Source organism: Leguminivora glycinivorella, chromosome 11 (genome assembly GCF_023078275.1).
Source record: "Leguminivora glycinivorella isolate SPB_JAAS2020 chromosome 11, LegGlyc_1.1, whole genome shotgun sequence".
Lineage (NCBI taxonomy): Eukaryota > Metazoa > Arthropoda > Insecta > Lepidoptera > Tortricidae > Leguminivora > Leguminivora glycinivorella.
In genome coordinates, this window is record NC_062981.1 from 4,494,163 (window position 1) to 4,520,075 (window position 25,913).

Genomic DNA, 25,913 nt, shown 5'->3' on the forward strand with positions numbered 1-25,913 from the left:
TCGAAAGACAGTTTGTTTACAGTCAAGGTTGTCAAGATTGTTCTCAAAAGCTTCTTTGGTTAAAAATTCAGCCTTAACTCCATCATATAAAGTCACAAATCTGAAGAAGATCCGGCCTAAAAATACGTTGATAAAGATTAAAAAAATGGATTTCTTTTGCGCCAGTGCATGTAGTAAAAAAAATATTTGGCCTGAATTAGCATTCGAGATTACTATTAAAATTAGTTTTTGCCTATATACAAGTGATCCCGAGTACCTATGCTGCAGATACAACTTAGACAACTACATATTAAACGTACTTATCTATTGTCTTAGGACTTGAAATACGTGATCATGATACAAAATTAGCGTACAAAGCTTAAAACTATCACAAAGCGACTTTATCTAACAACCCAACAAAGAGAAAACTACCCGCTCCCCAGCGCAGTAATGATTAGTTTAAAATAACAAAAGCGCACAAACGTCCGGCAATCCCGCTTATTTCCGGCCCGAATTGCATTCTGTCCGGAAAGAAGAGATTCCGTCCGGGTGCCTTTAAAAATGGAAGCCGACGCTGGTCTGTTGTGTTTAGTGTTTACGTTTTAAAGGGAACTGTTGACCCGCGTGTTTGTCATGGTGATTTAATACAGCGGAGTGGAATCCTTTTTCTGGGCGAGGGATGGGGATGTTGAAGAATGTTAAGAGAATACTCATTTAGGTTGAGACTGGAACAGAACATTTTTCTATCGTCTGTAATTAATGGACATGGAGCTATTATGTACTTGAAATAGTACATTATGATATAAGTGCAAAAAAAGGAAATTCGTAACTCGTGTCGTGTTTTAATTTATCGCCACTCGTTTGGAACTTCCTTTTTTTGCACTTGTATCGTACGATGTTTTTCAGTACAGATGGTGTTTTTTTTACGCACTAGTTCGAGAAGTGGTTCATTATATGCCAGGTCGAAACTTCGGAGGCTCATCTGTACTGAAAAACGTCGTACGATACACGTGCGAAAAGGAAATTCGTAACTCGTGTCGATTTAAAACACTCCCTTCGGTCGTGTTTTAATTTATCGCCACTCGTTTCGAACTTCCTTCTTTACGCACTTGTATCGTAATGTACTATTTCAGTACAGATGGCCCTCCGAAGTTTCGACCTCACATATGTATAATGAACCACTTCTCGCACTAGTGCGTAAAAAAAACACCATCTGTACTGAAATGTACTATTTCATAAGCCTATTAAAATTGGATGGTTTCAATTCGTATTTTTTTTAATACTACGTCTATCAATTTTTGCTAATGTTATGATTGCCTTGGATGATATATGCTAGAGGTAAATAACTTTTGAAGAGAATTCACTTAAGTGACAGTTAACATAGTCTGAAGTCTGAGTGTAAAGGTTTCGCTACAATAAGCACGTAGGTACGTTGCTGGATTCTACTCTTCACTGTCTATAGATAAGTATACGTATATTCGTACCAATGAAAAAAGTATTCAAAAACAACGTCAGAACCGAGTTCGAAATTCCGATCACGTCCCTGCATTCATATTGAAAACAAATGAACAACTCAAACAGCAATTTCCAATTTCGAATAAATCTCGCTATCTCTTTAACGGAATGTTCCGATTTTAAATTGCATAACCTACTGCTGGGAAAATATTTTCGCAGCGCGCAGCCAATGAAAACAAACGCACAATCAATTTCCAATTTGTAGTGGGAACTTTTTTCTAACTAGTCTTCATTTCGAGTAGTTCCGAAAACATTCTCACACAAACAAACTTCGCGCGCACACAGTATACTCTCGCAAGCTCGTTTTTAATAAAGCATTCCCAAATGTGGCCTAGTGTCTTGCTATTAAAGTTGAAATTTTGGAAGTGTTAGATTTCGAAAGGCCTCCTGGAAATATTGAATATTGGGAGTAACCGGAGTAAACTACGGAGTACTTTTTGGAATAACCGTTTTAATGGAGTTTCATGTTTGCTCCCCGACCGCCGTGTTTAAAAATGGAAAACGCTGAGTATTGTGAATGTGGAATGCAGGTCATTCCTTTGGAAGTTCGCTCGTCATTCCATTACGATTGCTATGAGGAATTCAAAGCTTTTTCAAGTTTCCGAGATGAAAAAAGGTACTTCGACGGCAAAATGAGCTATTTGAATGTTTGTAGTTTCGATTAAGTACGAGTACCTACTGTAAACTTGCACATCAATAATTTCGTATTTTCGTATTGTCAGGATGTCGCCGTCGACGGATGCGTTTGGGAGGATCATCATCATCATCATCATCATTTTCGTATTGTATTGTCAAATACCTGGATAACATAACATTATAGGCGCTTTGGTATCGTACTGTAAGCTTATGACTGTAAATGAATAAAAAAAAAACATTGCCTGCCCCTAAAACACAATGATTTTATACCAAACCAAAAAATCGTTTACAAATAGCTACCTCATATAATCGAGTCCCAACGACATCATATGATGTCAGTATTACAAAAGATAATGATGTCAGTGTAACGCCGTGTCTTGCGTGGGCGACGGTCGCGCGACCGTCGCCGTCGCGTCTCATACTTCCATATCTATAAGGTTTGATTTCGTATGCGTCGCATCGCCGTCGCGCGACCATCGCGCGACCGTCGCCCACGCAAGCCACGGCGTTACAGAAGATAAGATTCTGAACCTAATATGTAACCCATTCTCCACATGCATAAATAAATCATTTCATTTCAATGCTTGGGACTTTCGATTTGCGATTTTTCCTGAAGTAAGCATTAGTTACCTACTCAATATGACAACACTCGTGAGAGACGTAGTCGATTCGCTTATTTCAGTAGTCCGCATTTTAATTGGACTGAAATAGCTGCCAAGGTTTTTAAAAGAGTACAAAAACCTAACAAGCGATTCCGAGCGAAACGCGAGACTTTTAAAAACATTCTAAGCTCGATTCCACCATTTTATATGGAATTTGACAGTTGACAGCCCACTACCCACAGCCCACTACACAAGTGGCCCGTGTAAGTTTATTAGTTCAGTGGTATATAGCAAACATTCTTTACACATACTGTTACTGACACTAGACTGATCATTTTGTCTTGATAAGTTCCTTAAGACAGGAGTTAAAGTCCAAAATCGAAAGGCACACTTTTGATTTGATTTGACCCGTCACGTGCGTCACGTGTACACAGATTTTTTAAATAGCGATGTACCTACCTATGGTTAACACTTTAGGTTTCCTTTTCGACCGTTTCCTCCTCTAAAACATACCAATTGTCACTTTTGATATGACTGTACACTGTCGTCTTCTCTACAAATTAGTTCCAGCGGCTGCCGCTAGCTTTAATGTTTGACATTCCATAAGATTCCCTGTGTCTGTGACAATCAGCCACTCCTTCACAAATCCTAGGCCACTATAGAACCTTTTCACAGTAAACGCCAAAGTCAAATAAAGCGCGGTGTCAATAAGACAGGGTTCTGGAGAGGCCAAAATGGGCCATTTTTCCAAGTTTTTTTTTTGTTTTGGAAATTTTTGTGTGGTTTCCTCTCTCAGAATAGCTCTTTGAATCCTAATAGGAGAAACAAACGTCCGTTACCATTTTTTATGTCGGTAACGGAATGGAAGGTTTAAAAAATGTATGGAAATCCTAGGACATTTTATTCTCCTATCAGGATCGGAAGACCTCGCGATTCTGAGTATGAAACGCGTAAAAAATACCCCTGTTACTAAAAAGTGGACAACTTTAAAAAAAAAAAATGGCCCAAATTCACCAAATCGCCGGCACTTCCCAAGCGATCAGAACACGCTGAGCGCTGAGTGGACGGGCTATCCAGCTCGCCAACAAAGAAAACTTTGTAATTCCGAAATTGCATTAAGTGCTTTCTTTTGGAGGAAAAAGAAAGCATTTGAGAACTTGGCTTCAATTACTATTGTGTTTATTCTTATTGGATTTCATAGGGGATGGTGGCCAAGTTTAGACAATTGTAGGCATTGCGTACAAACTAAGATATTTACATGCAAGAACGATTTAATACGGGACTGACAGAGCCCATATAAAAAAGCGTACCCCTGAAATGTATGGGCCTTTCAGGCTTAAAACTAGATGGCGCAGTTTCGCAGCCTCGAAGTGGGCAAAATCATATTTTCCCCAAATATTTTTGCGTGTTTTTATTTTTTATAAGAACAAAGACATATTTCTTTATTTTAAAATCAGGATATTATGTCAATAACCATTTAAAAAAAATTTAGGCATACTATCATAACTACTGATGAGTTATGATAGTATTCAATTGGTGGAGCTAAAAAAATCGAGGTACGATTCTTAGTATGAAGTATGTAAATCCTATATAAATAATCCTTGTTTACATGTGAATAATAACACAATAAATTCTAGTGTAATTTGTCCAGATCTGGCTACAACACTACAGGCGTTTGACCGAAGCTTTAATTTTGAATAACTTATTGCGATAATCATAAAATTGGTAGGTATACCTAAGAACTATGATGTTATTAGGAACTGAATGTTTCATACTTAGTTTTTTGTTTGTGTCAATGTCAAGATGGGTGAATGAATATCTACCGAAAAAAAAACATGTTTCAAATACCCGTAAATCTATATTTATGCTTATGAGTGTTATAAAAAAAAAGAAAATGTTCAAATTAGGTTTCATTTATGGGGAAATCGTTTTTCCCGATTTATGACGCAAAACCGCTCAACAATGAAGCTGTGGCTATAGGATACTTTCATACTATTGCATGGAACGCTCATTAGGTACATAAATTCCAGACAGATGGGCCAAAATAGCGACCGAATGAGCACCACCAATTACCCGAGGCCGAGTTAGGCCAAAAAAGAGATGGCGGAAAGACCTACTCATTTTGTGGCGATTGGCGGGAGCATGGACAAACCCGTGAAGAGTGGCGGAAAACAGGGCAGGCCTTTGCCTAGCAGTGGGGCACACATTATAGGGTATAAAAAAAATACAATGCACACAACGACATCGTTATAAAAATAAACTACATAATATATATAGGTCTAACGCCGATCGATTTTTCATTTGCTCAGATCACCAATAATAAGAAAATTCTTACTTAAGTATTATTTCACATTTTCATCCAATGTCTTATTTATCTCATAATAAAAAGAATTGAATAAATTTTCTATTACAAATACCAAGAACTTTATGCAAGCATCTGCTTACAATCAATTTAATTAAACAGGCGTCCGTTCCCAACGGCAAAAAGGCCAGTTCAAATAGAGAACGTCTTCGATTTGCTGTTCCTATTTTAAACGCGGCGCTCTTATTGGCTGCGCGTTTTAACGGACAGGAAAAGCGGTTGCCGACTCCAGTGTCCCCGGTGTAAAAAGAAATTGACTTTTTTACCGTTTTACCGCCATTCGTGTCATGTCTAAGTAAGAGCAATAAATTTAAAATACACCGGACCGGATAGGTACAATTTTAAGAAAATACGAACGAGAATGAAACTACAGTACACTGAATAAAAGTTGTAGTAGTACCTAATAGTAATCACTTTATTGTGTACAACAGTTTATATACTTATAGGTACAATTTGTAGGAATAGAGATACAAAGGCGAGCTTATCCCTGTAAGTTGTTTTAAGAATACTTCAACTTCAGAATCCTACAAATTCACCACTTCAGTGACTTGGGTACTTTTCAGTGTATACAGTAGGTTTCACCATTCCTGTCATGTCTAAGTAATATAATGCACGGCATTGAGGTATATGTACTACGTACTAGAGGCGACGTTGCTAAGAGAATTTTTACACAACGCACTGCGGTCCATGGACCGCAACGTTGTCAGTCCTTACCAGGTCCTTGCGGTAGGCTTGTGCCGTTTCGTTCGTTGATCGGAGCGCTCCGATCTCGTTCAATCGCTCCCACGAACTAGTTCGCTCTTTTAGGTCTTTTGCTCATTTAGTTCAGTCAGACCAGCGACCACTGCGGTCGGAAAGATCAGAACGAATGGGACCGAATAGTGTCAAAATGATACGAGTAGTCCACAGATAGTAACATTCCGGGTCGAAAGGTTGTAAGTAACCGAAGTTTAATATGAAAACTTGACGATTTTTTGTAGCTCTGCTAAGTAGCTCTCGCTCTCGGTCGGCGCAGTCACACGCTCGTTCTCGATCCAAACCGCTCGCGCTCGCCGATCCTATACTGAACTAAATGAGCAAATGAGCAAAGACCGATTCTCAGAGCACGGAAAGATTCAGTTCATTTCGGTCATTGATGGGATTTTATTCCTAACAGTTCATAGTTCGTGAACGACACAAGCCTACCTTGCGGTGAAGTGACGTGCCGTGATGCATTTACTTTCCACGTGAATAATGCCTTCTTGTGTGCTTAAAAATTATACTAATCACTCGAGGAAATCAAATAAAAGCTAAGGTGTGACATTTCACCGGTAAATTAAACAAAAAACTCGTCTATAATATTTTAAGATTGAATATTCTACAAACTCGCGAGCGGGAGCGACACTGCCGCCATTTTGGTGACGCAATCATAGACTATAAAAAGTTAACCGCGCAGATGTGCCATTTACACTGTTCCTACTAATGTGTTTCACCTCTAATAGAGTTGCGAAATATAAATATTTCTATTTGGAAAATTATTAATTAACTGCTTACTATTTCATTAATTATGTTACTAAAATATAAAAAAAGTTTATTTGTTAGTGTATAGTTAATAGTTTTTGAGTAAAATTGTATTTTTAGCACGCTCACTTTTTGCAGTTTTCTTCGGTCTGGTCATGAAAAAAGGGAACAATTGATACGCTTTGTCCGAAAAAATCGTGCTGAAGAAACTTGGTTACCAACTGACCACACACATACATATTATGTTCATTGTGTATTTTAAAGAAGAAGATAAATACAGCACATTTATTTTATATTAATTTGTATTGTTTAAGTTGTAAATAAATAAATAAGTTTGTATGTTTAAAAAATATAACGTTTAAATAACAAAATATGTTTCGTATTTTATTTAACTATAATGTAAAATTCCCTTTAGGCAGAATATAATAATGTGTCACATCTGGTGGTAGACCTACTCTACGCGTAAATAACCGCTCCCCGCACCCCGCGCATTTGTCAGCATGTGCAGAGTTTTCGCTTGGCAACGTCGCCTCTAGTACGTAGTACATATACCTCAATGATGCACGGAATACAATTTTAAGAAAATACGAATGAAAATAGAACTGTTTGCAAATATGTTTTCAGTTCAGTAAACTTTTTGAAAACAAGTATTCGACTTGGTTACCAGTTTTCGCTTATCTAGAATTAAACTTCGCCCTTTTCTCAGAATTGACTTACTGAAATACGTTTGTTATGTTTTCGTGTTCTGGTATGCTATGTATCGATAAGTATAAGGACAAAACAAACCTCGTCTAAATGTTGACATGTGCATAATTTTATATTATTATGTTCCGAGAGTATGATCTGAAGGTATTGGTAAGCACTATTTGATATAAGAAAGTCTAATTTTTATTTTATTTTAGAGACTTTATGGTACTTTCATTAAGGTCTAGCAAATAAATTTCGGACAACCCCTATCTGGCTTAATTTGAGAATATTTCAATGACTGTTTGCACGATTTCAACAAACAAAGGTTAATATGCTGCCAAAATATATTCTTTAAGAGTCCTCTTCATGGTTTTTCAATTGGGTACTTGCGGAATAAATGCGGTGAATTTATATAATTAAAAAAAACGCTATTTTGAGCAACGTTCCGGATTGTCGTAAATTTTTGATGCAAGCAGGATGAGAGAAACAGATAAAAAAATTAGCCATAGGCCAAAGTCTAATTGACATTCACGGTGTTTGAACAGTGCCTAAACCAAATCGATATAAACTGTGTATGATAGTTAAATTCGACATCAAAGTCGGAGTTAGAGGAAGCACCATGCCACATTCTCTAAATGGCCGCCATACACAGATCCTGAACTTTATTTCTTAAAAATAACTATGGCTAGACTATGTCCAGATATTCTGCTTTGTGGATCATATGTCGTTGAGGTTCACACAGTACAATTTTTTTTCGCAATCGTATCGTTTTTTACGCACTTTGTGAATTTTCTAGTAGCATTTGTCCGGAATCGTAATTGTTACTCGGGAGGATTAAGTCAATACTGTCTAAACCACTTGCTTTACGTCGAGTTTCTAGGACAAAATGTGAACCTTATTATGTGCCTTATTAAGCCTATGTCTTGTTTTAAGAAAAAAATATAATAGCAAATAAATACGGCTACTCAAAGTTGTCCTCATACTTAACGATACAGTCTTTATACCTCCTTTGGTATAGGTTTAATACGAAATTGATGTGGTATAAGTTTTTCATAGAACTTCCCCAAAATTTCTGCCTGATGCAATTTACCGACCGCCGTGGCAAGGCCTAGTTTTTAACCCCCGACGCAAAAACGACGGGGTGTTATAAGTTTGACGTGTCTGTCTGTCTGTTTGTCTGTCTGAGTGTGTGTCTGTCTGTGGCATCGTAGCTCCCGAACGGATGAACCGATTTGGATTTAGTTTTTTTTGTTTGAAAGCTGAGTTAGTCGGGAGTGTTCTTAGCCATGTTTCATGAAAATCGGTCCACTATGTCGCGGTCGGGGGTTTTTTCAAAATTTTAATTTTGTGGTTAGGTTATTACCAAATCAATGTCGGTAAAAGCCCGAAATAAACAACAAATTTTCTCACTTTGAGCTTTTACTAATCGGAATCGGTAAAACCTAGTATTTACCCGTAAAACCGGGCTTTTATAGTAACAGATACATACATAAAGTACTCACGTTAATAGAGTACAATATGGAAAAAAATCGATGAGCTTAAATTGTTGTCCTTTAGTCGAAATTGTCCCCCTGACCCTTTCTTCTTACTCGTACTATATATGTACTTACTCGTTCAACCTTCATTTTGGCAATCAAAGTCAGCCAAAAACTTTACCAAAGCAAACTTAGCTACTTTCCCAGTGATCTAAGCTCATTCGAGAAGAGCGGGAATCTGTTTACCTGCTGCCCCAAAACTTTGCACATATCTGTTAGTTTATGCACACTGCCGATGTTATCTGCTCATGAAACTCAGGTAACCGTAATTGCTCTATTTGTGAAACTAAAGCCGTATAGCCTATCTTCCCTTGTCTATGTTTCCCAAGAAACGTAGAGTAATACGAATAGTTGGTTATTTAGTTTTCCCTATTTTCAGCCTGATAAGAAAGTCCTTTTATAACCATAGCTTGTGGTAACAAAGCTTTTTCATTTACAAGTTTTCTCCCGAAATGACCCACAGTAATATGAAAAAAATCTAAATCTAAGTGTACTCCTCTAGGCATTGTGACATGCCATGTAAATGGGTGAGTCTTCCATATCATATAGATAGTGGTCAGAAATTGTAGGACAAACCAAGCGCGGATCCAGCTTCGTGCCCGGGGGGGGGGGGGGGTCACGTGGTAAAGGCCCGGGCCCCAGTAGGGGGGTCACGTGGTCTATTTGTATGGCCGACCTAGGCTCCAGGGGGGGGGGGGTCATGACCCCCATGACATGACATGAAAAAATCTTGAAAAAGAAAAACGCTGATAGATGACAAAATATTTAGTAAAAGTCACAAGAGGTTAATAATAAATCAGTAAGTATTTGGTAAGTTCCTTTTAATCAATTATAATTTGTAAAATATGCCCAAAAAGGTACTCCGCTCTACAAACACGTCTTATTGTCGTTACAGGCAAAAACAAAGTTTACTCTGCATTTGAATTTATCCTCTTTTTGCCAAGTTGTCAATTTATTCATGCCGCGCCCGCCGGATTACCTGAAGTTTGACTCGGAACTCCTCAATAACCTGCGCGCCCCATACAAATTGCAAAGGTTTCCTTTTAAAAACGAGAATGAATGGAAAGTGCTGCCAAACACAAAAATAGCACTACTTTCTTTGTAAGTTAAAAGGAGTCTTTGGGTTCAAGAGATTTTTAGAATTAATATTACCTATTACATATTTACTCGTAATAATAATTTAATAAACAAGATAACCAAAGTAAAAACTTGTTGTACATAACTGTATATACCTAGTTCAAAAAACTTCAATTTCAAAAAATTAGGTATCTGTCACAATATAAATATGTATCAAATTTAATGTCAATAGGCTAGTTTCCTACTAGTCTAATCAGCTTCTTTTTATGAACTGTCAAAACGATTTGCTAAATATGGAATTACTATGAAATACTGAGGAGTGACGTCACGGTCAATTCATTTACTTTATATCTTTCTCTTTATTAAATAAAAAAATATACTTAAACATAACTACTGTCCATATTTTTCTTTTAATTATGTGGTGCTTTATATCGTGCACTGCATAAAATATTTTATTTTAAGTATAGGCAACTAGCCTATTGTACTACAACAAGTTAATCGATTTATTTACATGAACATATTTACATAATTATATAAGAAACTACTAAAAGACAACAAGTTACCGTGTACGAGGCGCGGTCCAACTTACAAGTCTTTCTTTATAAATATTTCAATACACATAGTCTTCCTCTATTACAAAGCACTTTTCAAATATGCCATGCCACATAACTACTTAGGTAACTAAATATCATTCGAATGTCAATGTGTGTTCGAATTGTCCCGTAAGTCACATTATAGACTTACGAGACATTGTAGACTTCTTTCACTCCTCTGTTAGACGTCAAATTAATAAAGCACTTTGAGAAAACTACCGTGTACGTCAAATATAAAAGTGAAAAACTATAGTTTATTCAGATCCCGGTGTCCCTCGAGATTGGATTGACAAGGGCTTTGTCCATCCTCGACTTACATCGATTTTACCTTTTGAAGTTTTAATACGAAGCGACATAATGGAGAAGGGATGGAGGGACCGAGTGAATGTGTATAAATAGCGATATTTGAAACTTGACGGTTTTGTACTTTGAATAAGGCAGTCGATTTTCGTGATGTAGCTTCAAAACATTTCATATTGGGAATAATTCTTTAGCTTAATACTGGTTTACATTTGAAATTTTGCGTGTTCACTATGCTGACGATACTTAATATTCATTTTATCAATAGAGGTGAGGCCATTTCCAGGCACTTTACTGTACCATGTTATTCTGAAATATTATTTATTGTCTGTGTGCTCACGAAAATATCATATTCTATTATATTTCAAATCATATCCTTAACATTGAAGATGACTCTACTTGACCGAGAAACTTTTCTAAATATAACTGGAAGTGTACAACGACTATATATTTTGTTACCATTTTTTCCCTAACGCTCTGTTCGGCTGAGCTGTCGCTATATTTGTTTTGATTTATTCCAGGTAAATATTTGCCAAATAATGCTCGTTTGCCTTACTATCCCGATGGCAAATATTTCCAGGTACCTACATATATGTTTATGTTATGTTTTTTTTATCCGGATATTGCGACAGTATTTTCTATTTCATATGCATACAGTAGTCGAACTAGAGTATAAGAGCTTTTATTGTTAAATGTAATATAGTTCTGATGATCATTATAGTCGGTCCAATTCGTTATACTATTACATATAGCCTTATGAACTTCGAAAATCTAAACGACAATTCGACTATGACTACAATATTGAAGAATATGTGGAATATTTAATTTACTACGTCCAGTTCCGATAAATATATAGAATTCTTTATTCATCCTAATTGAAAGATACTTAACTGAAGTTTCAAGGCAGGCCCAAAGTTATTATACCGGGAAATACCGGTCCTGCAATCCCTTACAACAACCCACAACAATTACAAAAAGAAGAAAAAAATCAGTTTAACGTAGAGCGGGACAAATCTCGACTGGGGGACAATTTTAACTGATCCATTTTTTCCATTACTATACTATGATGTTGAGTTCTACATGTATCCGCTGAACACGCCCACCATATATAACCGGTGGACACTCTGTTTAATAATGCAAACATTGTAAAACATGGAAAAATAGATAAGTTACATTTGGATGTTGTACCTTACACATACTTTGATTGAAATAGATAATACAATTGAAGTGAAACTGTGGAACTAACAGCGCCATCGAAACTACAACCAACACGATTTATCTTTTACAATTGTACTTAGCTGTCCATAACTTTTCACTTTGTACATAACTCCTTCGCCGTCCACTCAAGTGCTCCCACCATGAGACGCTGAGAGTGTCAAGAGTGTCAAGACTAACTTTGGTACAACTTCTAAATAAGTTACTTTTTATGCATGTTGCTCGTATTGACAAATGCCTAAATATTAGTGCGAGCATGATGTGTAGAAAATGTTTCACGGCATATGGGGCTTAAAAAACCACTTTTAGGACACTTCAAGTTTTATCTTAAGACACACATTATAAATACATAAAAATAAATAAATCAACGTCCAATTAGACTGATGACTACACAGAACTATATTTAGATAGAAGAAATCAGTCAATGTACTTATAGGGGCCGAGCGTGTCACATTTTGTACTTAGGTAGTACTTGTGATAGGAAAAATGTCTAGCCCTAGAGTGCTTATATTTTTTGTGTTGTAGCAATTAAATAACACGTTACGAGGCTTTTTTTACTTTTTCGTTGATATCCACCTACAAAAATTGACGCGCGAAAGCTGCAAGCTGTGAGTAGGGGCGGACTACTTATACGTTTTGTCTTTCGTTTGCCAAGGAGATGCATCTGCTTGATCTATGGTGTACCTATCTGAAATCTGTGATTGACAACGTACTTACATTGTCACAAATAGGCAGTCTAAGGATGACAATAAAAGTGTCATCCTAGTGTTGACACTGTCTCTTAGCAAAGGTAACGGTGTAAGGCACAATATAATTAATTACGTCAATAGTAGGAAGCCATGCAGTTAGGCCCCGTGTGGGCCATAACTCCTCGGTAAACAATTTCCTGTGCACTTCCTGCTTCCTCACTACATACACGGTTTCCTGGACTATAGCTTATATACTCGTATTCAATTTACACCGGAAACTTGGTAAGGTACTAACACATTTAATTATGAAAAGTTGATAATTTCGATGTTCCTACGCAAAACTTGTGTTGTTTAAATAAATAAATAAATATTATAAGACATTCTTACACAGATTGACTGAGTCCCACGGTAAGCTCATGAAGGCTTGTGTTGCAGGTACTCAGACAACGATATATATAATATACAAATACTTATATACATAGAAAACATCCATGACTCAGGAACAAATATCTGTGCTCATCACACAAATAAATGCCCTTGCCGGGATTCGAACCCGGGACCGCGGCGTAGCAGGCAGGGTCACTACGCGCTAGGCCAGACCGGTCGTCGAATGTTTCCGAGTTAAAAATCCCCTTTGTCGTTTAAAGGTGGCTTTGATATTAAAGGTGTTCAAAAATCAAGTTTACTTTGTGAATTGCGCCTCTCCGCAATAACTATATACTCCCTAGATTGATATCTAATCAATCTAGGGAGTATATAGTCGTCGAATAAACATGCTAGCTAGTAGATAAAAAAAGAGTTAAGGGAATTTTATGTATTCATGCATCAATGCTTCCTAATAGTTTTTTTTTCTACACGACATAGAAAATAGGGCAATCGCTTAATCGTACCGAACTGTTCCGTGAACACGAAAAAGTTTCAATTACATCCTCGAAAAATCCAATCACGAATCGAAAAATTGATCCACGAATCGGCAAGTTTAACGGAGGAACTTGCGCACAAAACTAGTTAAAGAAAATCTATTACCAAATCGTTGTTTAGGCCTAAGCCAGGTGTTGGCACACTTGATACGATAGCGTGCATATGTATATGTTGCAGATCGGATGTAAGTATATTGTATAGGTATGTTTTAGGTACGCTTAGGTATTAGAATATCAAGGTTTAGAACTGATCTAGAGATTTCGACATTTATCCTATTTCAATTTGACTTAACCCCTCAAACGCCTTGTTCTAGAACTAGATCAGTCACAGACTATTTAAACTAAATATAACAAGTTGGAGGTTATTTAACTATTAAGTAGACAATTATTGACTACGGCGTTTCAGGGATTGGCTAAATTGCAATAAAATAGGAAACATAATTTAACTAATCTATTTATTTTGGCTCTTTACGTATTAATCCTCTTTATTTCTTTCAAATCTTAGGCTAGGTTATTTATAATACGAATATAAAAGTAAAATACAAAACCACTTACAAAACAATAAAAAAATATAAACATAGTATAAAAAACCTAACCTAGGGTGCCGCCAGCAGCGGGGCAGGGCCCAAGTTGCCGGTGGTTAGGGCTGCAGAGAGAGGAACCGTCGGACTATCCGCGCCGTGTCCAAGATCACCGCCTTCTGCATCTGACCCTTGATCCAACCACCTAGCGAGAGTCTCTCGAGATGTTGGTCGAGACTCTTCGCTATGCTCTTTTACGTATTATTATTATATGGAGCCTGCCGTGTCCTACTGCTGGACAAAGACCTCTTACCCAATTTCTCCACTGATCTCTATGTATGTGGGGGGCTCCTTACGTAATCATTGAAAATCTCATCCACCTGTGCGCAACAGTGTACAAACGCATATACCTAGTTCTCACTTCCACTGTTAACGAACAGGACACGTGTACCTAAACACAGATAACCCAAGACACGTAAACCATAACTATAATTAAACTCGTACTAATCTAGCGGAAGACTGTTTCACTTTAAGTATCGTCTGCCTCTACTAGTCTCTAGCAAAAGGTTCCTTATGCTCACTGCGTAAGACGTTTTAGGTAACACCACATTTGCCCGATTCCATTAGGCCCAGATCTTATCCAACAGTAGTGCCTTAAAAGGCCTTATGTAGCATTAATACATATGTTTATACAGCTATTCGGCCCGGGGCAACATATTGTTAGAGTCAGACGTAAGCTTGTTAGGAAACAATGCGGTTCTTTATTTAGTTTCTTGTTATGTTCGAGTTTTCAATTGTAAAGGAAAAGGTCAGAATAATGCAATGCAATTTAAGTAGAGGTAGGGTTAAGATTACAAGCTATTCAGATTGCTTAACACATTCGCTGCCAGCAACACAAACCTTGTGTTCACTTTCGTACAAAATCATACATACTGATACTGAATGCGTTAAACAGTGATTTAAGTTGAATAGTTACGTATAAGGAAAATCATGTAAGAAAAAAAAATAGTTTGACTGAAAGCCGAGAAAATAAGGAAAGGTCGTTTGAGGATTTGGATACGGGCATTTACATTATATCGAAAATAACTATAAACATGTAAGTATGTATAACAAATTACGAGATACTATCAGAGGTACTGATGTGCCGACGGAAAGTTTCCAAATTTCTGAAATTTTCACATAGGAAAACTTCGGAAACTTATTTTTCATGAAATTTAAGATTTTTTTGGAAAGTTTCCGCAACTTGCACATCACTAATCAGAGGTGAATCGATAAAAGCAAGATTCCGATATTTCAGCACTGTGTTAGAGTCACATATACTATTTTAATTTCTGTCTGTTACTAATCAAAAATCATAGTAGACAAACTAGTATTTTTTCAAGAAAAGCTTTTTGATTTTATAACAGTTTAACAGTTAATCTACACGTGCCGAAAACTTGTAAGTGCGTGTATAGTTGAAAGAATAATTTAATTTCAAGACAGACAACATCAAATCACGTGCCTCACACATTAATATGCTCATTAATCAATCCGTTTACACAATTACCTAACTATTTACTCACATAATCAAATTATACGACAAACAGGCTTACTAACTAGCCAACAATTGGACTGGACATTAACATATAGTAAACAAATATAGAGTGAACAGTGCTTGGCGAGCGTCGCTTGGCCGGGGTGCCAAGTCCGTAACGAACCTCTAAATTATATTATACGTGGCATTCGATCACAGAAGAGTCCTGGAAGGGACTGATTTCTGAATGTCAACCATTCGATTTCGTGAAATTCATTAAAAATCATATCTTCACTACTAATAGAATTGACAACGAATGGTTAATAGCACTAGGTTTCAAAATTCTAGCGTTCGTTTTACAAAAATTGTTTTTCTCCGTTTTCCGCCGACTCTCGAATAGCAAAATCGTGCACTCGAGATTAAGAAATCGGTCCTCTGCTTCATTTATCAGAGTAAGTCAATATTCTAGGGTATTGTTACACAGACTGAAGAAGTTCTAAAGCAAGCTCAAGAAGACTTGGGTTGTGCGTACTTAGACAACGATACATGTGTATACATATACAAAATTTAAATAAATAGAAACGTTCATCATTCGGAAATGTCATTGTTATAGGCAAAAATATTGCAAAAAAAGCAGGCCGCAAAAAAATTTAAAACAGTCTTATATCTAGAGCCGTAAGAGCGTCTCATATAATTATGCAGCCTTCTTTTTGTACGATATTATTGCCAGTGCACAAATATCTGTGCTCATCACTCAAATAAATGCCCTTATTGGGATTCCAACCCAGGATCATCGCCTTGGCAGGCAGGGTCAAAGTGTTACTGTCTAGGAATTCCGAATAATAAGGACCTTATTACATTAATAGGACCCTTCACCTATGGAAAGTCACATATGACAAACAGATATCTAACTAGCCGCGGTTAGTTAGCGGAACATGCAACACAGGGGGTGCTTCATACGGGATAACATTTTAATCATTTTAAACAATGGGCAAATTTCACAGTCCGTCTAAGTGAACTTCGCGGTTTGGGATAGGACAATGTGCGGGATGGTACCCTAAATTTAATGTTTCTACAGAGTTTGGGTAGATTTTTGATAATTGCAAACGCTATCAAAAGTTGTTAGTTTGTTTACGACGCGACGCGAGTGAAGTGAGTATCAAGTATAGGTACATAAAGGGGGCATAACTTGGACATGTATAATTTTTAAACAATAAATAAGGATTGAAGTATCGTTAGCGGACGTTTCCTCTTTTTTTATACTACGTCGGTGGCAAACAAGCATACGGTTCGCCTGATGGAAAGCGGTCACCATCACCTATGGACGCCTGCAACTCAAGGAGTGTAAAGTGCGCGTTGCCAACCCATTGGAAACTTGTATACTCCTTTTTGCTGTGTTAAGTACACAGCAAAAAAGAGTGTACAAGTTCTAAGGAGGGTTTAGGTTGCCGACGACTCTAAGGACAATGGACGGAACAAATTAGTTCCGTAGGTATTCTGTCACCAGCACACCGCACCCTCGTTGAGCTCTGGCAGCCTTACTCACCGGCAGGAACATAACACTATGAGTAGGGTCTAGTGCTATTGGGCTGTGGTCTTCTGTAAGGCGGAGGTACTTCCCCAGTTGGGCTCTGCTCTAGATTCGAGCGAGATGATATCCGCTATGCTGTGCCCTACCACACAAAGCGGCCGCTTGTTAAAAATTGATTAAAATACAGAAATATTCGCTATCAACTACTCGCAGATTATTGAATTTTTTTAGCCATTTTCAATCCTTTGCGAAGAACAAGTTTTCAAAGCTTGGCAAACAAAGGTTAATTAGAAGGAAATAACGAAAAAGTGCAATAATAAATCAAGTTCACTCAAGCCTTTCTACAAGTCTGAATCGTAAATGAAAAACCGCAAGTTTCCGCCTGGTTAGAACATCGCGTATTATTTCCGCGGTCTGCAGACATTTCAAACGCTCTCGTAAAAATGCGAGTCGGTGGCTACAATCAACCAGTATAAGAAATACCTACATTTTCTTACGTATCACTAAGGCGAAATTCGAACACAGAATAAATAATAGTACCACAATACAGAAAGGACTCGCTCATGTCATGGCCGAGAGGATACAGAGTACGCTGGTTCGATTTCAGCCTCAGGCATTGGAGGCCTTGTTCGCTTATTCTTTCATAATTGTAATTTATTTCAGTTTTAAACAAGTACTCTTGTCGGTGGTCAATTCTAAGAAAATACCTATAGTGGTTGGCTGTAAGCCCAGTGCCCGTTAAGTGTCAAGAACGACCACAGGTAAACTTCGCTAATAGTAGTTGGCAACTCTTTCCCTGGCCATGACAATAACTTTAATTAACCGAAGCGCTAACCGAACATTACCGAACTTTACCGAATTGCATGTTTTATCGAAACTTTTCAAGTTGGTCCATTGTATGTATTTGGCGTTCAGTACTGTCACAGAATATATAATAGTACAAGTACAGAAGGCCCACTGCTTTGAAGTTCACGAAATGCCGCCTTTTTAAATACCTACAAAATGATTACAAAGAAACGAGCCGCACGTGCGCAGCGTCGGACGCTAGGGTTGCCTATGTATTAAAAAAAATTAATACTCAGATAAAATGTTATGCTATTATATTCAAGTCTTGGGTACTTTCTAGGTATATACAGTATTTATATATATATATATATATATTTTTTTTTTTTTTATTTATTTATTTAGAACACAAACAGTCGTAATATAACATCATACATAGGTGTAGTACATAGAGTACCTACAAAAAACTGAAAGTAATACAAACAGACCTGGAGGTTCATAAAATACATATGAAGTTAACTTAAAACAGTAGGTAGTTATAAAACAGCGTAGTACATAGTATAATAAGATAAATACAACGTAGTTCAAAAATGAAATGCAACACATACAATTACGATTAAAAAAGCATCGATAAATACAGACATCAAGGAATATTGTTTACTATAATATTTTTGTTTAAATCCCAACGTCACAAGCCTGATTGAACGTTTCCGTGGGCCGTAAATGACATAATCAATAGTAGATCTGTGTAAGATTGTTCTATTTTATTCATAATGTTTGTTTAACTAAGCGTTATTAGCCATTCCACATGCGGATATCGCGTATGAACCTTTAAAAAAACTCGCGACGTATAGTAACAATAGAAAGTGCGAATAAGCGTTCCGTGAGAATGCGAGCCACCCCTGATTAGGCCTCGAACTCGCGGCCGCCCGCATGTACTTGTAGCGCGGCAATGGAATCGCGGAGTGAGCCGCCCCTGGTACTGTGGGATAATGGATACCGTAGTGCTGATATTTCGAATGCATTAAGCAAATTAATTGATATATGTGTGTTTACTGTTACTTATTAATTTTAATTATCATAATGGAGACAAATAAAATGTGCAAGCATGAAACGAAATGCTCATAAATCAAATTAGTAAAATTTATCATAATTTTCGCAATTTTGCTACCTAATTACAAAACTGCTATCAATATATTTTAAACTTTAAGTTATTTTTCTAGCTAAATAAAAATTAGAAAAAATTATAACTTATTCAAAAACTTCAGAAAGATAAGTCATTATTTTGAAGGCATAAAGTCTGTAGTTTTGTTTAGACCCTGTCATTTATTTTAAAATCGAGTTCTTACACGGTATGAAATCACGACGTGCCACTTTTACCTATTATAACATGAAACAATGCTCAAAACTTCGTATAAAGGTGCGTTTAACTCATTTACAACCTTCTTCATTAAAAAAAACCCAACCTGGTTGCACAGAAATAATGTAAATTGTCAAACCAAACACTCGTTCACGTCAATTAATGAAATAATAAAATAAACAACTGTTGCAAACGGAAACGACTCATTATTGCAGGAACTCACAGAATTGAATTTAAACAATAATTAAGTATTATTATTTAATAAAACCCGCATTAATGGCGGTGCAGTGGACCGGCTCGAATTCGAATAGATAACAGTTACGACGGTTATTGATAATAACAATAATTTAATTTCGGCCGGATATTTAATGTTTCATCTGTAATCGGAGGTGTCGATATTTTGACAATGGTATATTTCATAATAATAGAATATTGAATTTACGCACCCAGGTGAGAAACAAAATATTTGTAACAGATTTAAAGACTATCAGCTTGATGTTTGCCTTACTTAAGGGCGTTCCCTGCGCTAATGACCTTGATTTGAATCCATTGATATTATGATAGTTTCTAAAGCCTATCATATTAACAGCATCGTCTTTCAAATAGTATCTCATATTTCCTTCACAGCTCATTGTTTCTGTGATATTTGGCATCAAAGTTGAACAATTTTAGCGTCAAAAACTGGTTTTTGGATCATAACTTTTGTTTTAATTACTTTAAAATTATAATCTCTCTTGAATGTTTAGAAAAGTCAAAGGTAAATCCAAACATGTCGGTTTTATGTATGTGACACCCTTCACTAAAATCAAAATTCGATAAAAGTGTTTTTTTAGACCGTGTTTAAAAAATCATAAAAAAATAAGTATTAACTTTTTTTTAAGTCTTTGTAAGTAACATATAGTGTATGTAATTAACACAAAAACATTTAATGTGAAATTTCATGCTAACTGACAGCGACTTAACTTTTTCTTAACGATTCCCAATTTCGGAAAATGCTCGGATCCCTAGGTACCTATGTATTTCAAATAAAAAGCAAATGAACACTAACTAAACGATAGACCAAAAATATTTAGTAGTTTGGGGCACTCGAAAAAGCCAAAATAAACAAACATGTGTTACGTGTGTATTTTATACAGTCGCAATAGTTATTTAATTTGTAGAGTGAAGTGCGAATCGGTAAATATTTAATTTCCCAATCGAATGCCGGACTGGACCGGAGGCGATATTAAATATTGAAGAAGCCTATTCGTAATTTTGTAAATTATAGTTTGATTTGATAATAATATCGGTATCGCATCACTGTGCCATAATAAGCAATGTAATACATCGTTACCACAAGATATATAATAGTACAAGTACAGAAGGTTCACTTCTTTGATGCTTACGGAGCGCGCGAAAGTCGTCACTACTGAATGGGCCGCAAACTCGCGGCCGCCGGCATGTACTTGTAGCGCGGCGATAGAATCGCGGAGTGAGTTGGTCCTGCCGTAACGCTATGTGTGCTATGGACTACGGCGTAGCTCGTAGCAGTGTTTTCCCTAGGTCCTTGAGACACTCAGTGACCGCGCGTGATACGAGCTACGAGCGTAGCCGATACCATAGCGGAACGTGTATGTAACGAAAAGCGCCTGCGAAACAACCCGACTATCGGGTCACTGGCATCAAATGGTTTAAAAGTTTAAACTTTATAAATATTAAAGGTGAAAGTTTTAGTTCCCAAGGCTAAACGACTCAGGAAATCAAATGATGAAATGCGAACCAAACCTAGTGTAAAACTCTTTTCATAAAACGAATTTTACACACAGTCGTAAAATGTAATAACAAGAAAGAGACAAGAATGTAATTGAAACGGGTTAGTCAACAAGCATTCCTCAAGTTCCTGACTTGGCTGTGCACTGCCGAGCGTACAATTAACTATTATTCGCACTAATGAAGGAAACGTGCTGTTTGTATGGTGCCTCGCAAACAATTCATAACCGGGATAACTTAATAAATATTGTATGCCTGTATGCTAATTATAAGGGTGTAGAAGTTTGTATACATTTGAATTTAAAATAGAACAATCTGGATAGAATGCTTGAATTTGTTTAGAAAAATATATGTATATGTTTTTATTATTTTTCTCTTTATTCATTTTGATTCTTAGGCTAGGTTTGTTATAATATGATTATAAAAGTAAAATACAAAACCACATACAAAACAATACAAAATATATAAACACATTATAAAAAACCTAACCTAGGGTGCCGCCAGCAGCGGGGCAGGGCCCAAGCTGCCGGTGGTTAGGGCTGCAGAGAGAGGAACCGTCGGACTATCCGCGCTGTGTCCAAAATCACCGCCTTCTGCATCTGGCCCTTGATCCAACCACCGAGCGAGAGTCTCTTAAGATGTTGGTCGAGACTCTTCGCTATGAGACCGTTCGCTGAAACGACTATCGGGACAATGATCGTTGAATCAACATCCCACATGGTGGTTATCTCGTGAGCCAAGTCTAGGTACTTACTGGACTTGTCCTTCTCGGCTTTCACGAGATTCTCATCATGGGGGATGGTGATGTCAACGAGTACGGCCCGGCGTTGCGGTCGATCTATTATCACAATGTCAGGCTTATTGGCTACAATAGTCCTGTCAGTGATAATAGATCGATCCCAATAGAGCGTGGCACGGCCATTTTCAAGAACTGGCGCAGGTAAGTACTTGTAGTACGGTACTTCGCGGTCCACAAGGCCGTATTGAAGAGCAAGCTGCTGGTGAATGATCCGGGCTACGAGATTATGCCTGTGCAAGTACTCACCATTAGCAAGATGAGAACAACCGGAAATGATATGCCTGAGTGATTCTCCGGGACGGCGGCCTGCCCGACAAATGTCGACCGTGCCGTCCTTCAGGATATATTTCCGGTAGTTGTTCGTCATCATAACTTCGTCCGCAATTGCACAGGCAAAACCCTTATTATTATTATTAAATTATTTTATTAAATTATTAACCCTTATTAAATTATTTTTATTTTTAACCGACTTCATAAATGAGGAGGTTCTCAATTCGACGAAAAGCTGTTGGGGGAGAAGATTAGGAAAATCCAAGAAATCAGTTATATTTTTTTCTACTGCCGTACGTTTATTTGTCATTTACAGGGTCGTGTACACGTGCTTAAAACTCCACTTTATAAACGTCAAGACAAGTCTATAGTCTATTCCTCAAAAACTCATTTTGTGCATATGGCACTGGTCCCACGGCGAGCTAGCAAACTATGAGCTATCGGCTATTTGTGCAACAAAAGATAGTCGCTCCCGTGTAAATAAAAGTGACAGATGTATTATAGCTGAGCTATTGACTATTTTATAGTTCATCGCTCAGCTATAATACATCTCTTTCTTTTGTTTACACGGCAACGACAATCTTTTGTCGCATAAATAGCCGATAGCTCATCGCTTTACTAGCTAGTGGTGGGACCAGTGCCTATGACGCAGTATGTTTTTGGCGCCTAAAAACGTACTGCATGTATACCACTTTACATTGCTACCAACTTAAGCAATTTCATTCACACAATTCACCCCAGAAAATAACCATATGATATGATATGAACATGTTCTTAAACTGTCAAAATACACTAAACGGTGTTAGTAGTTAGCAGGTCTTAAAATTAGGTTAATAAATTGCTCCACTTTGATCCCCTGTCTCAAGACACCATGCACGTCATTTGTGACTCTCTTGTGGGTGGGTAGGGTACCGTGTTATTATTATTTACTTACTCTACTTTGTCGACAATGTCAACGTTATCAAACTACATTTAATCTCCTGCCATTATATCAAGCTTTACCATTAATAACTTAATAGTACATTGAACTATTATTCGCACTGATGAAGCGCATGTTTGCTCGCGGCGTGTTCGCAAACAATTACGAATTAAGCCTCAGTAACGGAAATTAACAAATTATTTACACTGTTTACACTGTTTTTATTCAAGTACTCGTACAGTTGGTTGTTGGAATAATCATTTGTAAATTCTGTCACAAAAATACGCAGAAATGTACTTAAATTTTATATTCATTTTTTAAATATGATCAATACAATAAGGTAAGATACGATACAACGCTTTGTTAATTTATTATGCACATGAAAACTACATATGTACGAACTTTTTTTTATCAAGGCTATGGATTGGTTGATGTTAAAAAAATCTTGTCAATAACTTGACCCCTCTGTGTGTTGAATTCAAAACAAATGAAGCGTTGCTGCACTAAGTACTACAATGTTACATACACTCACGCTTGTATCATAACCATATAGCACATGAAACTGTAAGTTTCAAATCACTTCTTGGCAATTAAGGGATTAAATGAAAACGAAATTGTGATACAGTGACAGGTAGCCAGCCCATATCCTTATACGACACCCACGGGAAGGGAAATTCAAAGGGGGAGGTGAAATTCTTAATACGTCACCACAGTCAGCCAAAAAAGAGGTTTACCGCTTTTCGACCTTATGTGTTTAAAAATAGATTCGAAAAGTAGTAAACCACTTTCTTGGCTTGGATGACCGTACACGATACTGTTGTGCCCAACAATATCGATAGGTAATCGATAAAGTTCAACTTCCTGTATACATTTTTTTTGTGTCCCTCACCATAATTATTCACCGGTATATAAAAATAGGTTGATCAAATTTAAAAGCCCTCACAAAAGGTTAAAAGCCACTCCGGTCCCAATCCGCGGCGAATCCATTTTTCTTCGCCGACAAAGGAAGGCCTTATGCCGGTTTCTCACGACATGACACTTCCAATGGAATGTTTTAATCGACCAAGTACGTGACAAACAACCGTGATACTCGTGTGTGAAATAAAAGAGAAAAATAACTCGTGGTACTCACCAACATTGATATTGACAATGACTTTTGGTAAGGGTAAAGAAGATTCTCCACAGTTTGATTGAACTTATGAACTTCATCATAATCTGTAGGTCATTTTCCTTAAATTCCTACTTGTATTTATGAAACTGATCATTTTTCTTACGACCAGCCACTTTAATATACAGTAGCGGAAAATAACCTATCATATTTTTTCGGACACATTTGTATACTTATTTCATTCATTAAAAAAAGCGGCTAATGAGATGTAGATAAATTTACAATATAGGTGCACATGAAAAAGACTATTTGGGAAACTTAAAGATCATTTTTAAAACAATTCGTTTGCCCGAGTTATGCAGGGTAGTCCGGTGGGCCTCAAATAGTAAAATAATAATGTGGTGTAGTTTTCATACCAACTACTTCTGAGATTGATAAATACATCCATCTGTATTGTATTTTTAGTAGGATTCGCTCTTATGTGTTTTTATAATAGGAAGTTCAATATTAGTAACATACGCGATCAGTGTGTGTTAAGTCTCTAATCCGCACTATTTAAGCTCTCGTGGCTGCCCACGGGCCACGTGCAGTGGGTCCTAAGACTCGTAAGTATTGAATACATATTTGTAATGGTGATCCAATAGTTGTTTACTTGATAAAAAAAATCTAATATGAAGAATTTTACGTATTGTTTTCGATACATAACCGGTATGATAGATTTCTTCCGCTACTGTACTTCAACGTTATTTTAAGAAACAAGGGTAGAAACAATTCGTTAATTAAATTTCACCTAGAAAACATCGCGAAAGCAATTTGCAATAAAAAGAACTCACAAAAGTTATAATTGGAACGCACCGCTGCACGTGGCCCGGATTGAGTTCAACCAAAGACAATAATAATAAAAACTGGTCATCTCAGGTACAGTATAAGGACGACTTAGTAGTTAATCTGCGGCAGCGGCGACGCGATCGGTATTAGGCTCTCTCGCACGCGCCGCGCGCGTCACGGCAGCACGGCCCGTACTGACTAGTACTGATGCGACCGGCATCTTCCTGTTCCGCATGTACTCGTTGCACTTCGCTGCGTGCGAGTACTACTCAAAAACAAACCGCGCGTCGCAAAATTTGTTAGAAGAATTATTACATGTTTTATACTGTGTCTCAGATTCCATCAACTCTCGACTGGCTTCTGCGACCTGCGTGTCTGGATAATGATATCAACAAGGCCTACGCCAGATATTTCATAATAGTGTTAAAAGGCATTGCTATCCGCACACCCCTCAAATATTTGGAGCACCATTCGTGATGGATAAAAGATAGAAAAAATGTTAGAGGTCTCCCTCGTCACGGAAAACATGCTAGTAAACAGGCATATGACCTACTTTTAGGTAGTTATTTGATTAATAGGTAAATACTCAGACACCATTTTGAGTGACTTTATTTTCTTAACTACGTACTACTAGTTTATATGATTATGTTAATATAATACGTATATCCATACATTGTCTGTTGAGTGCATAACCTCTCTTGAATGGTTTCATTTTTACTGAGTCTGAGGGAGGTCAGTACGGAACTTGGCACGTACCTACGAGGTTAGAATTTTCGATTTTGAACAATACTACAACGTCTAAACCTCGAAAGGGTAACACCGATCATTTCGAATCTTATTGGAATTGAAGGGCACATCACACCTCGATCATTCAATGACACCGACCAGTCAGGAGTCTCAATAATTCACGTGTCTCGTTCAA

General features: G+C 37.2%; 1 protein-coding gene across 8 annotated transcripts in view; it reads right to left on the reverse strand.

Moving 5' to 3' along the window:
• The window catches only part of LOC125230890 (atypical protein kinase C), a 408,150-nt gene that overhangs the window by 21,312 nt on the left and 360,925 nt on the right, over positions 1–25,913 (reverse strand). The window lies entirely within an intron of this gene.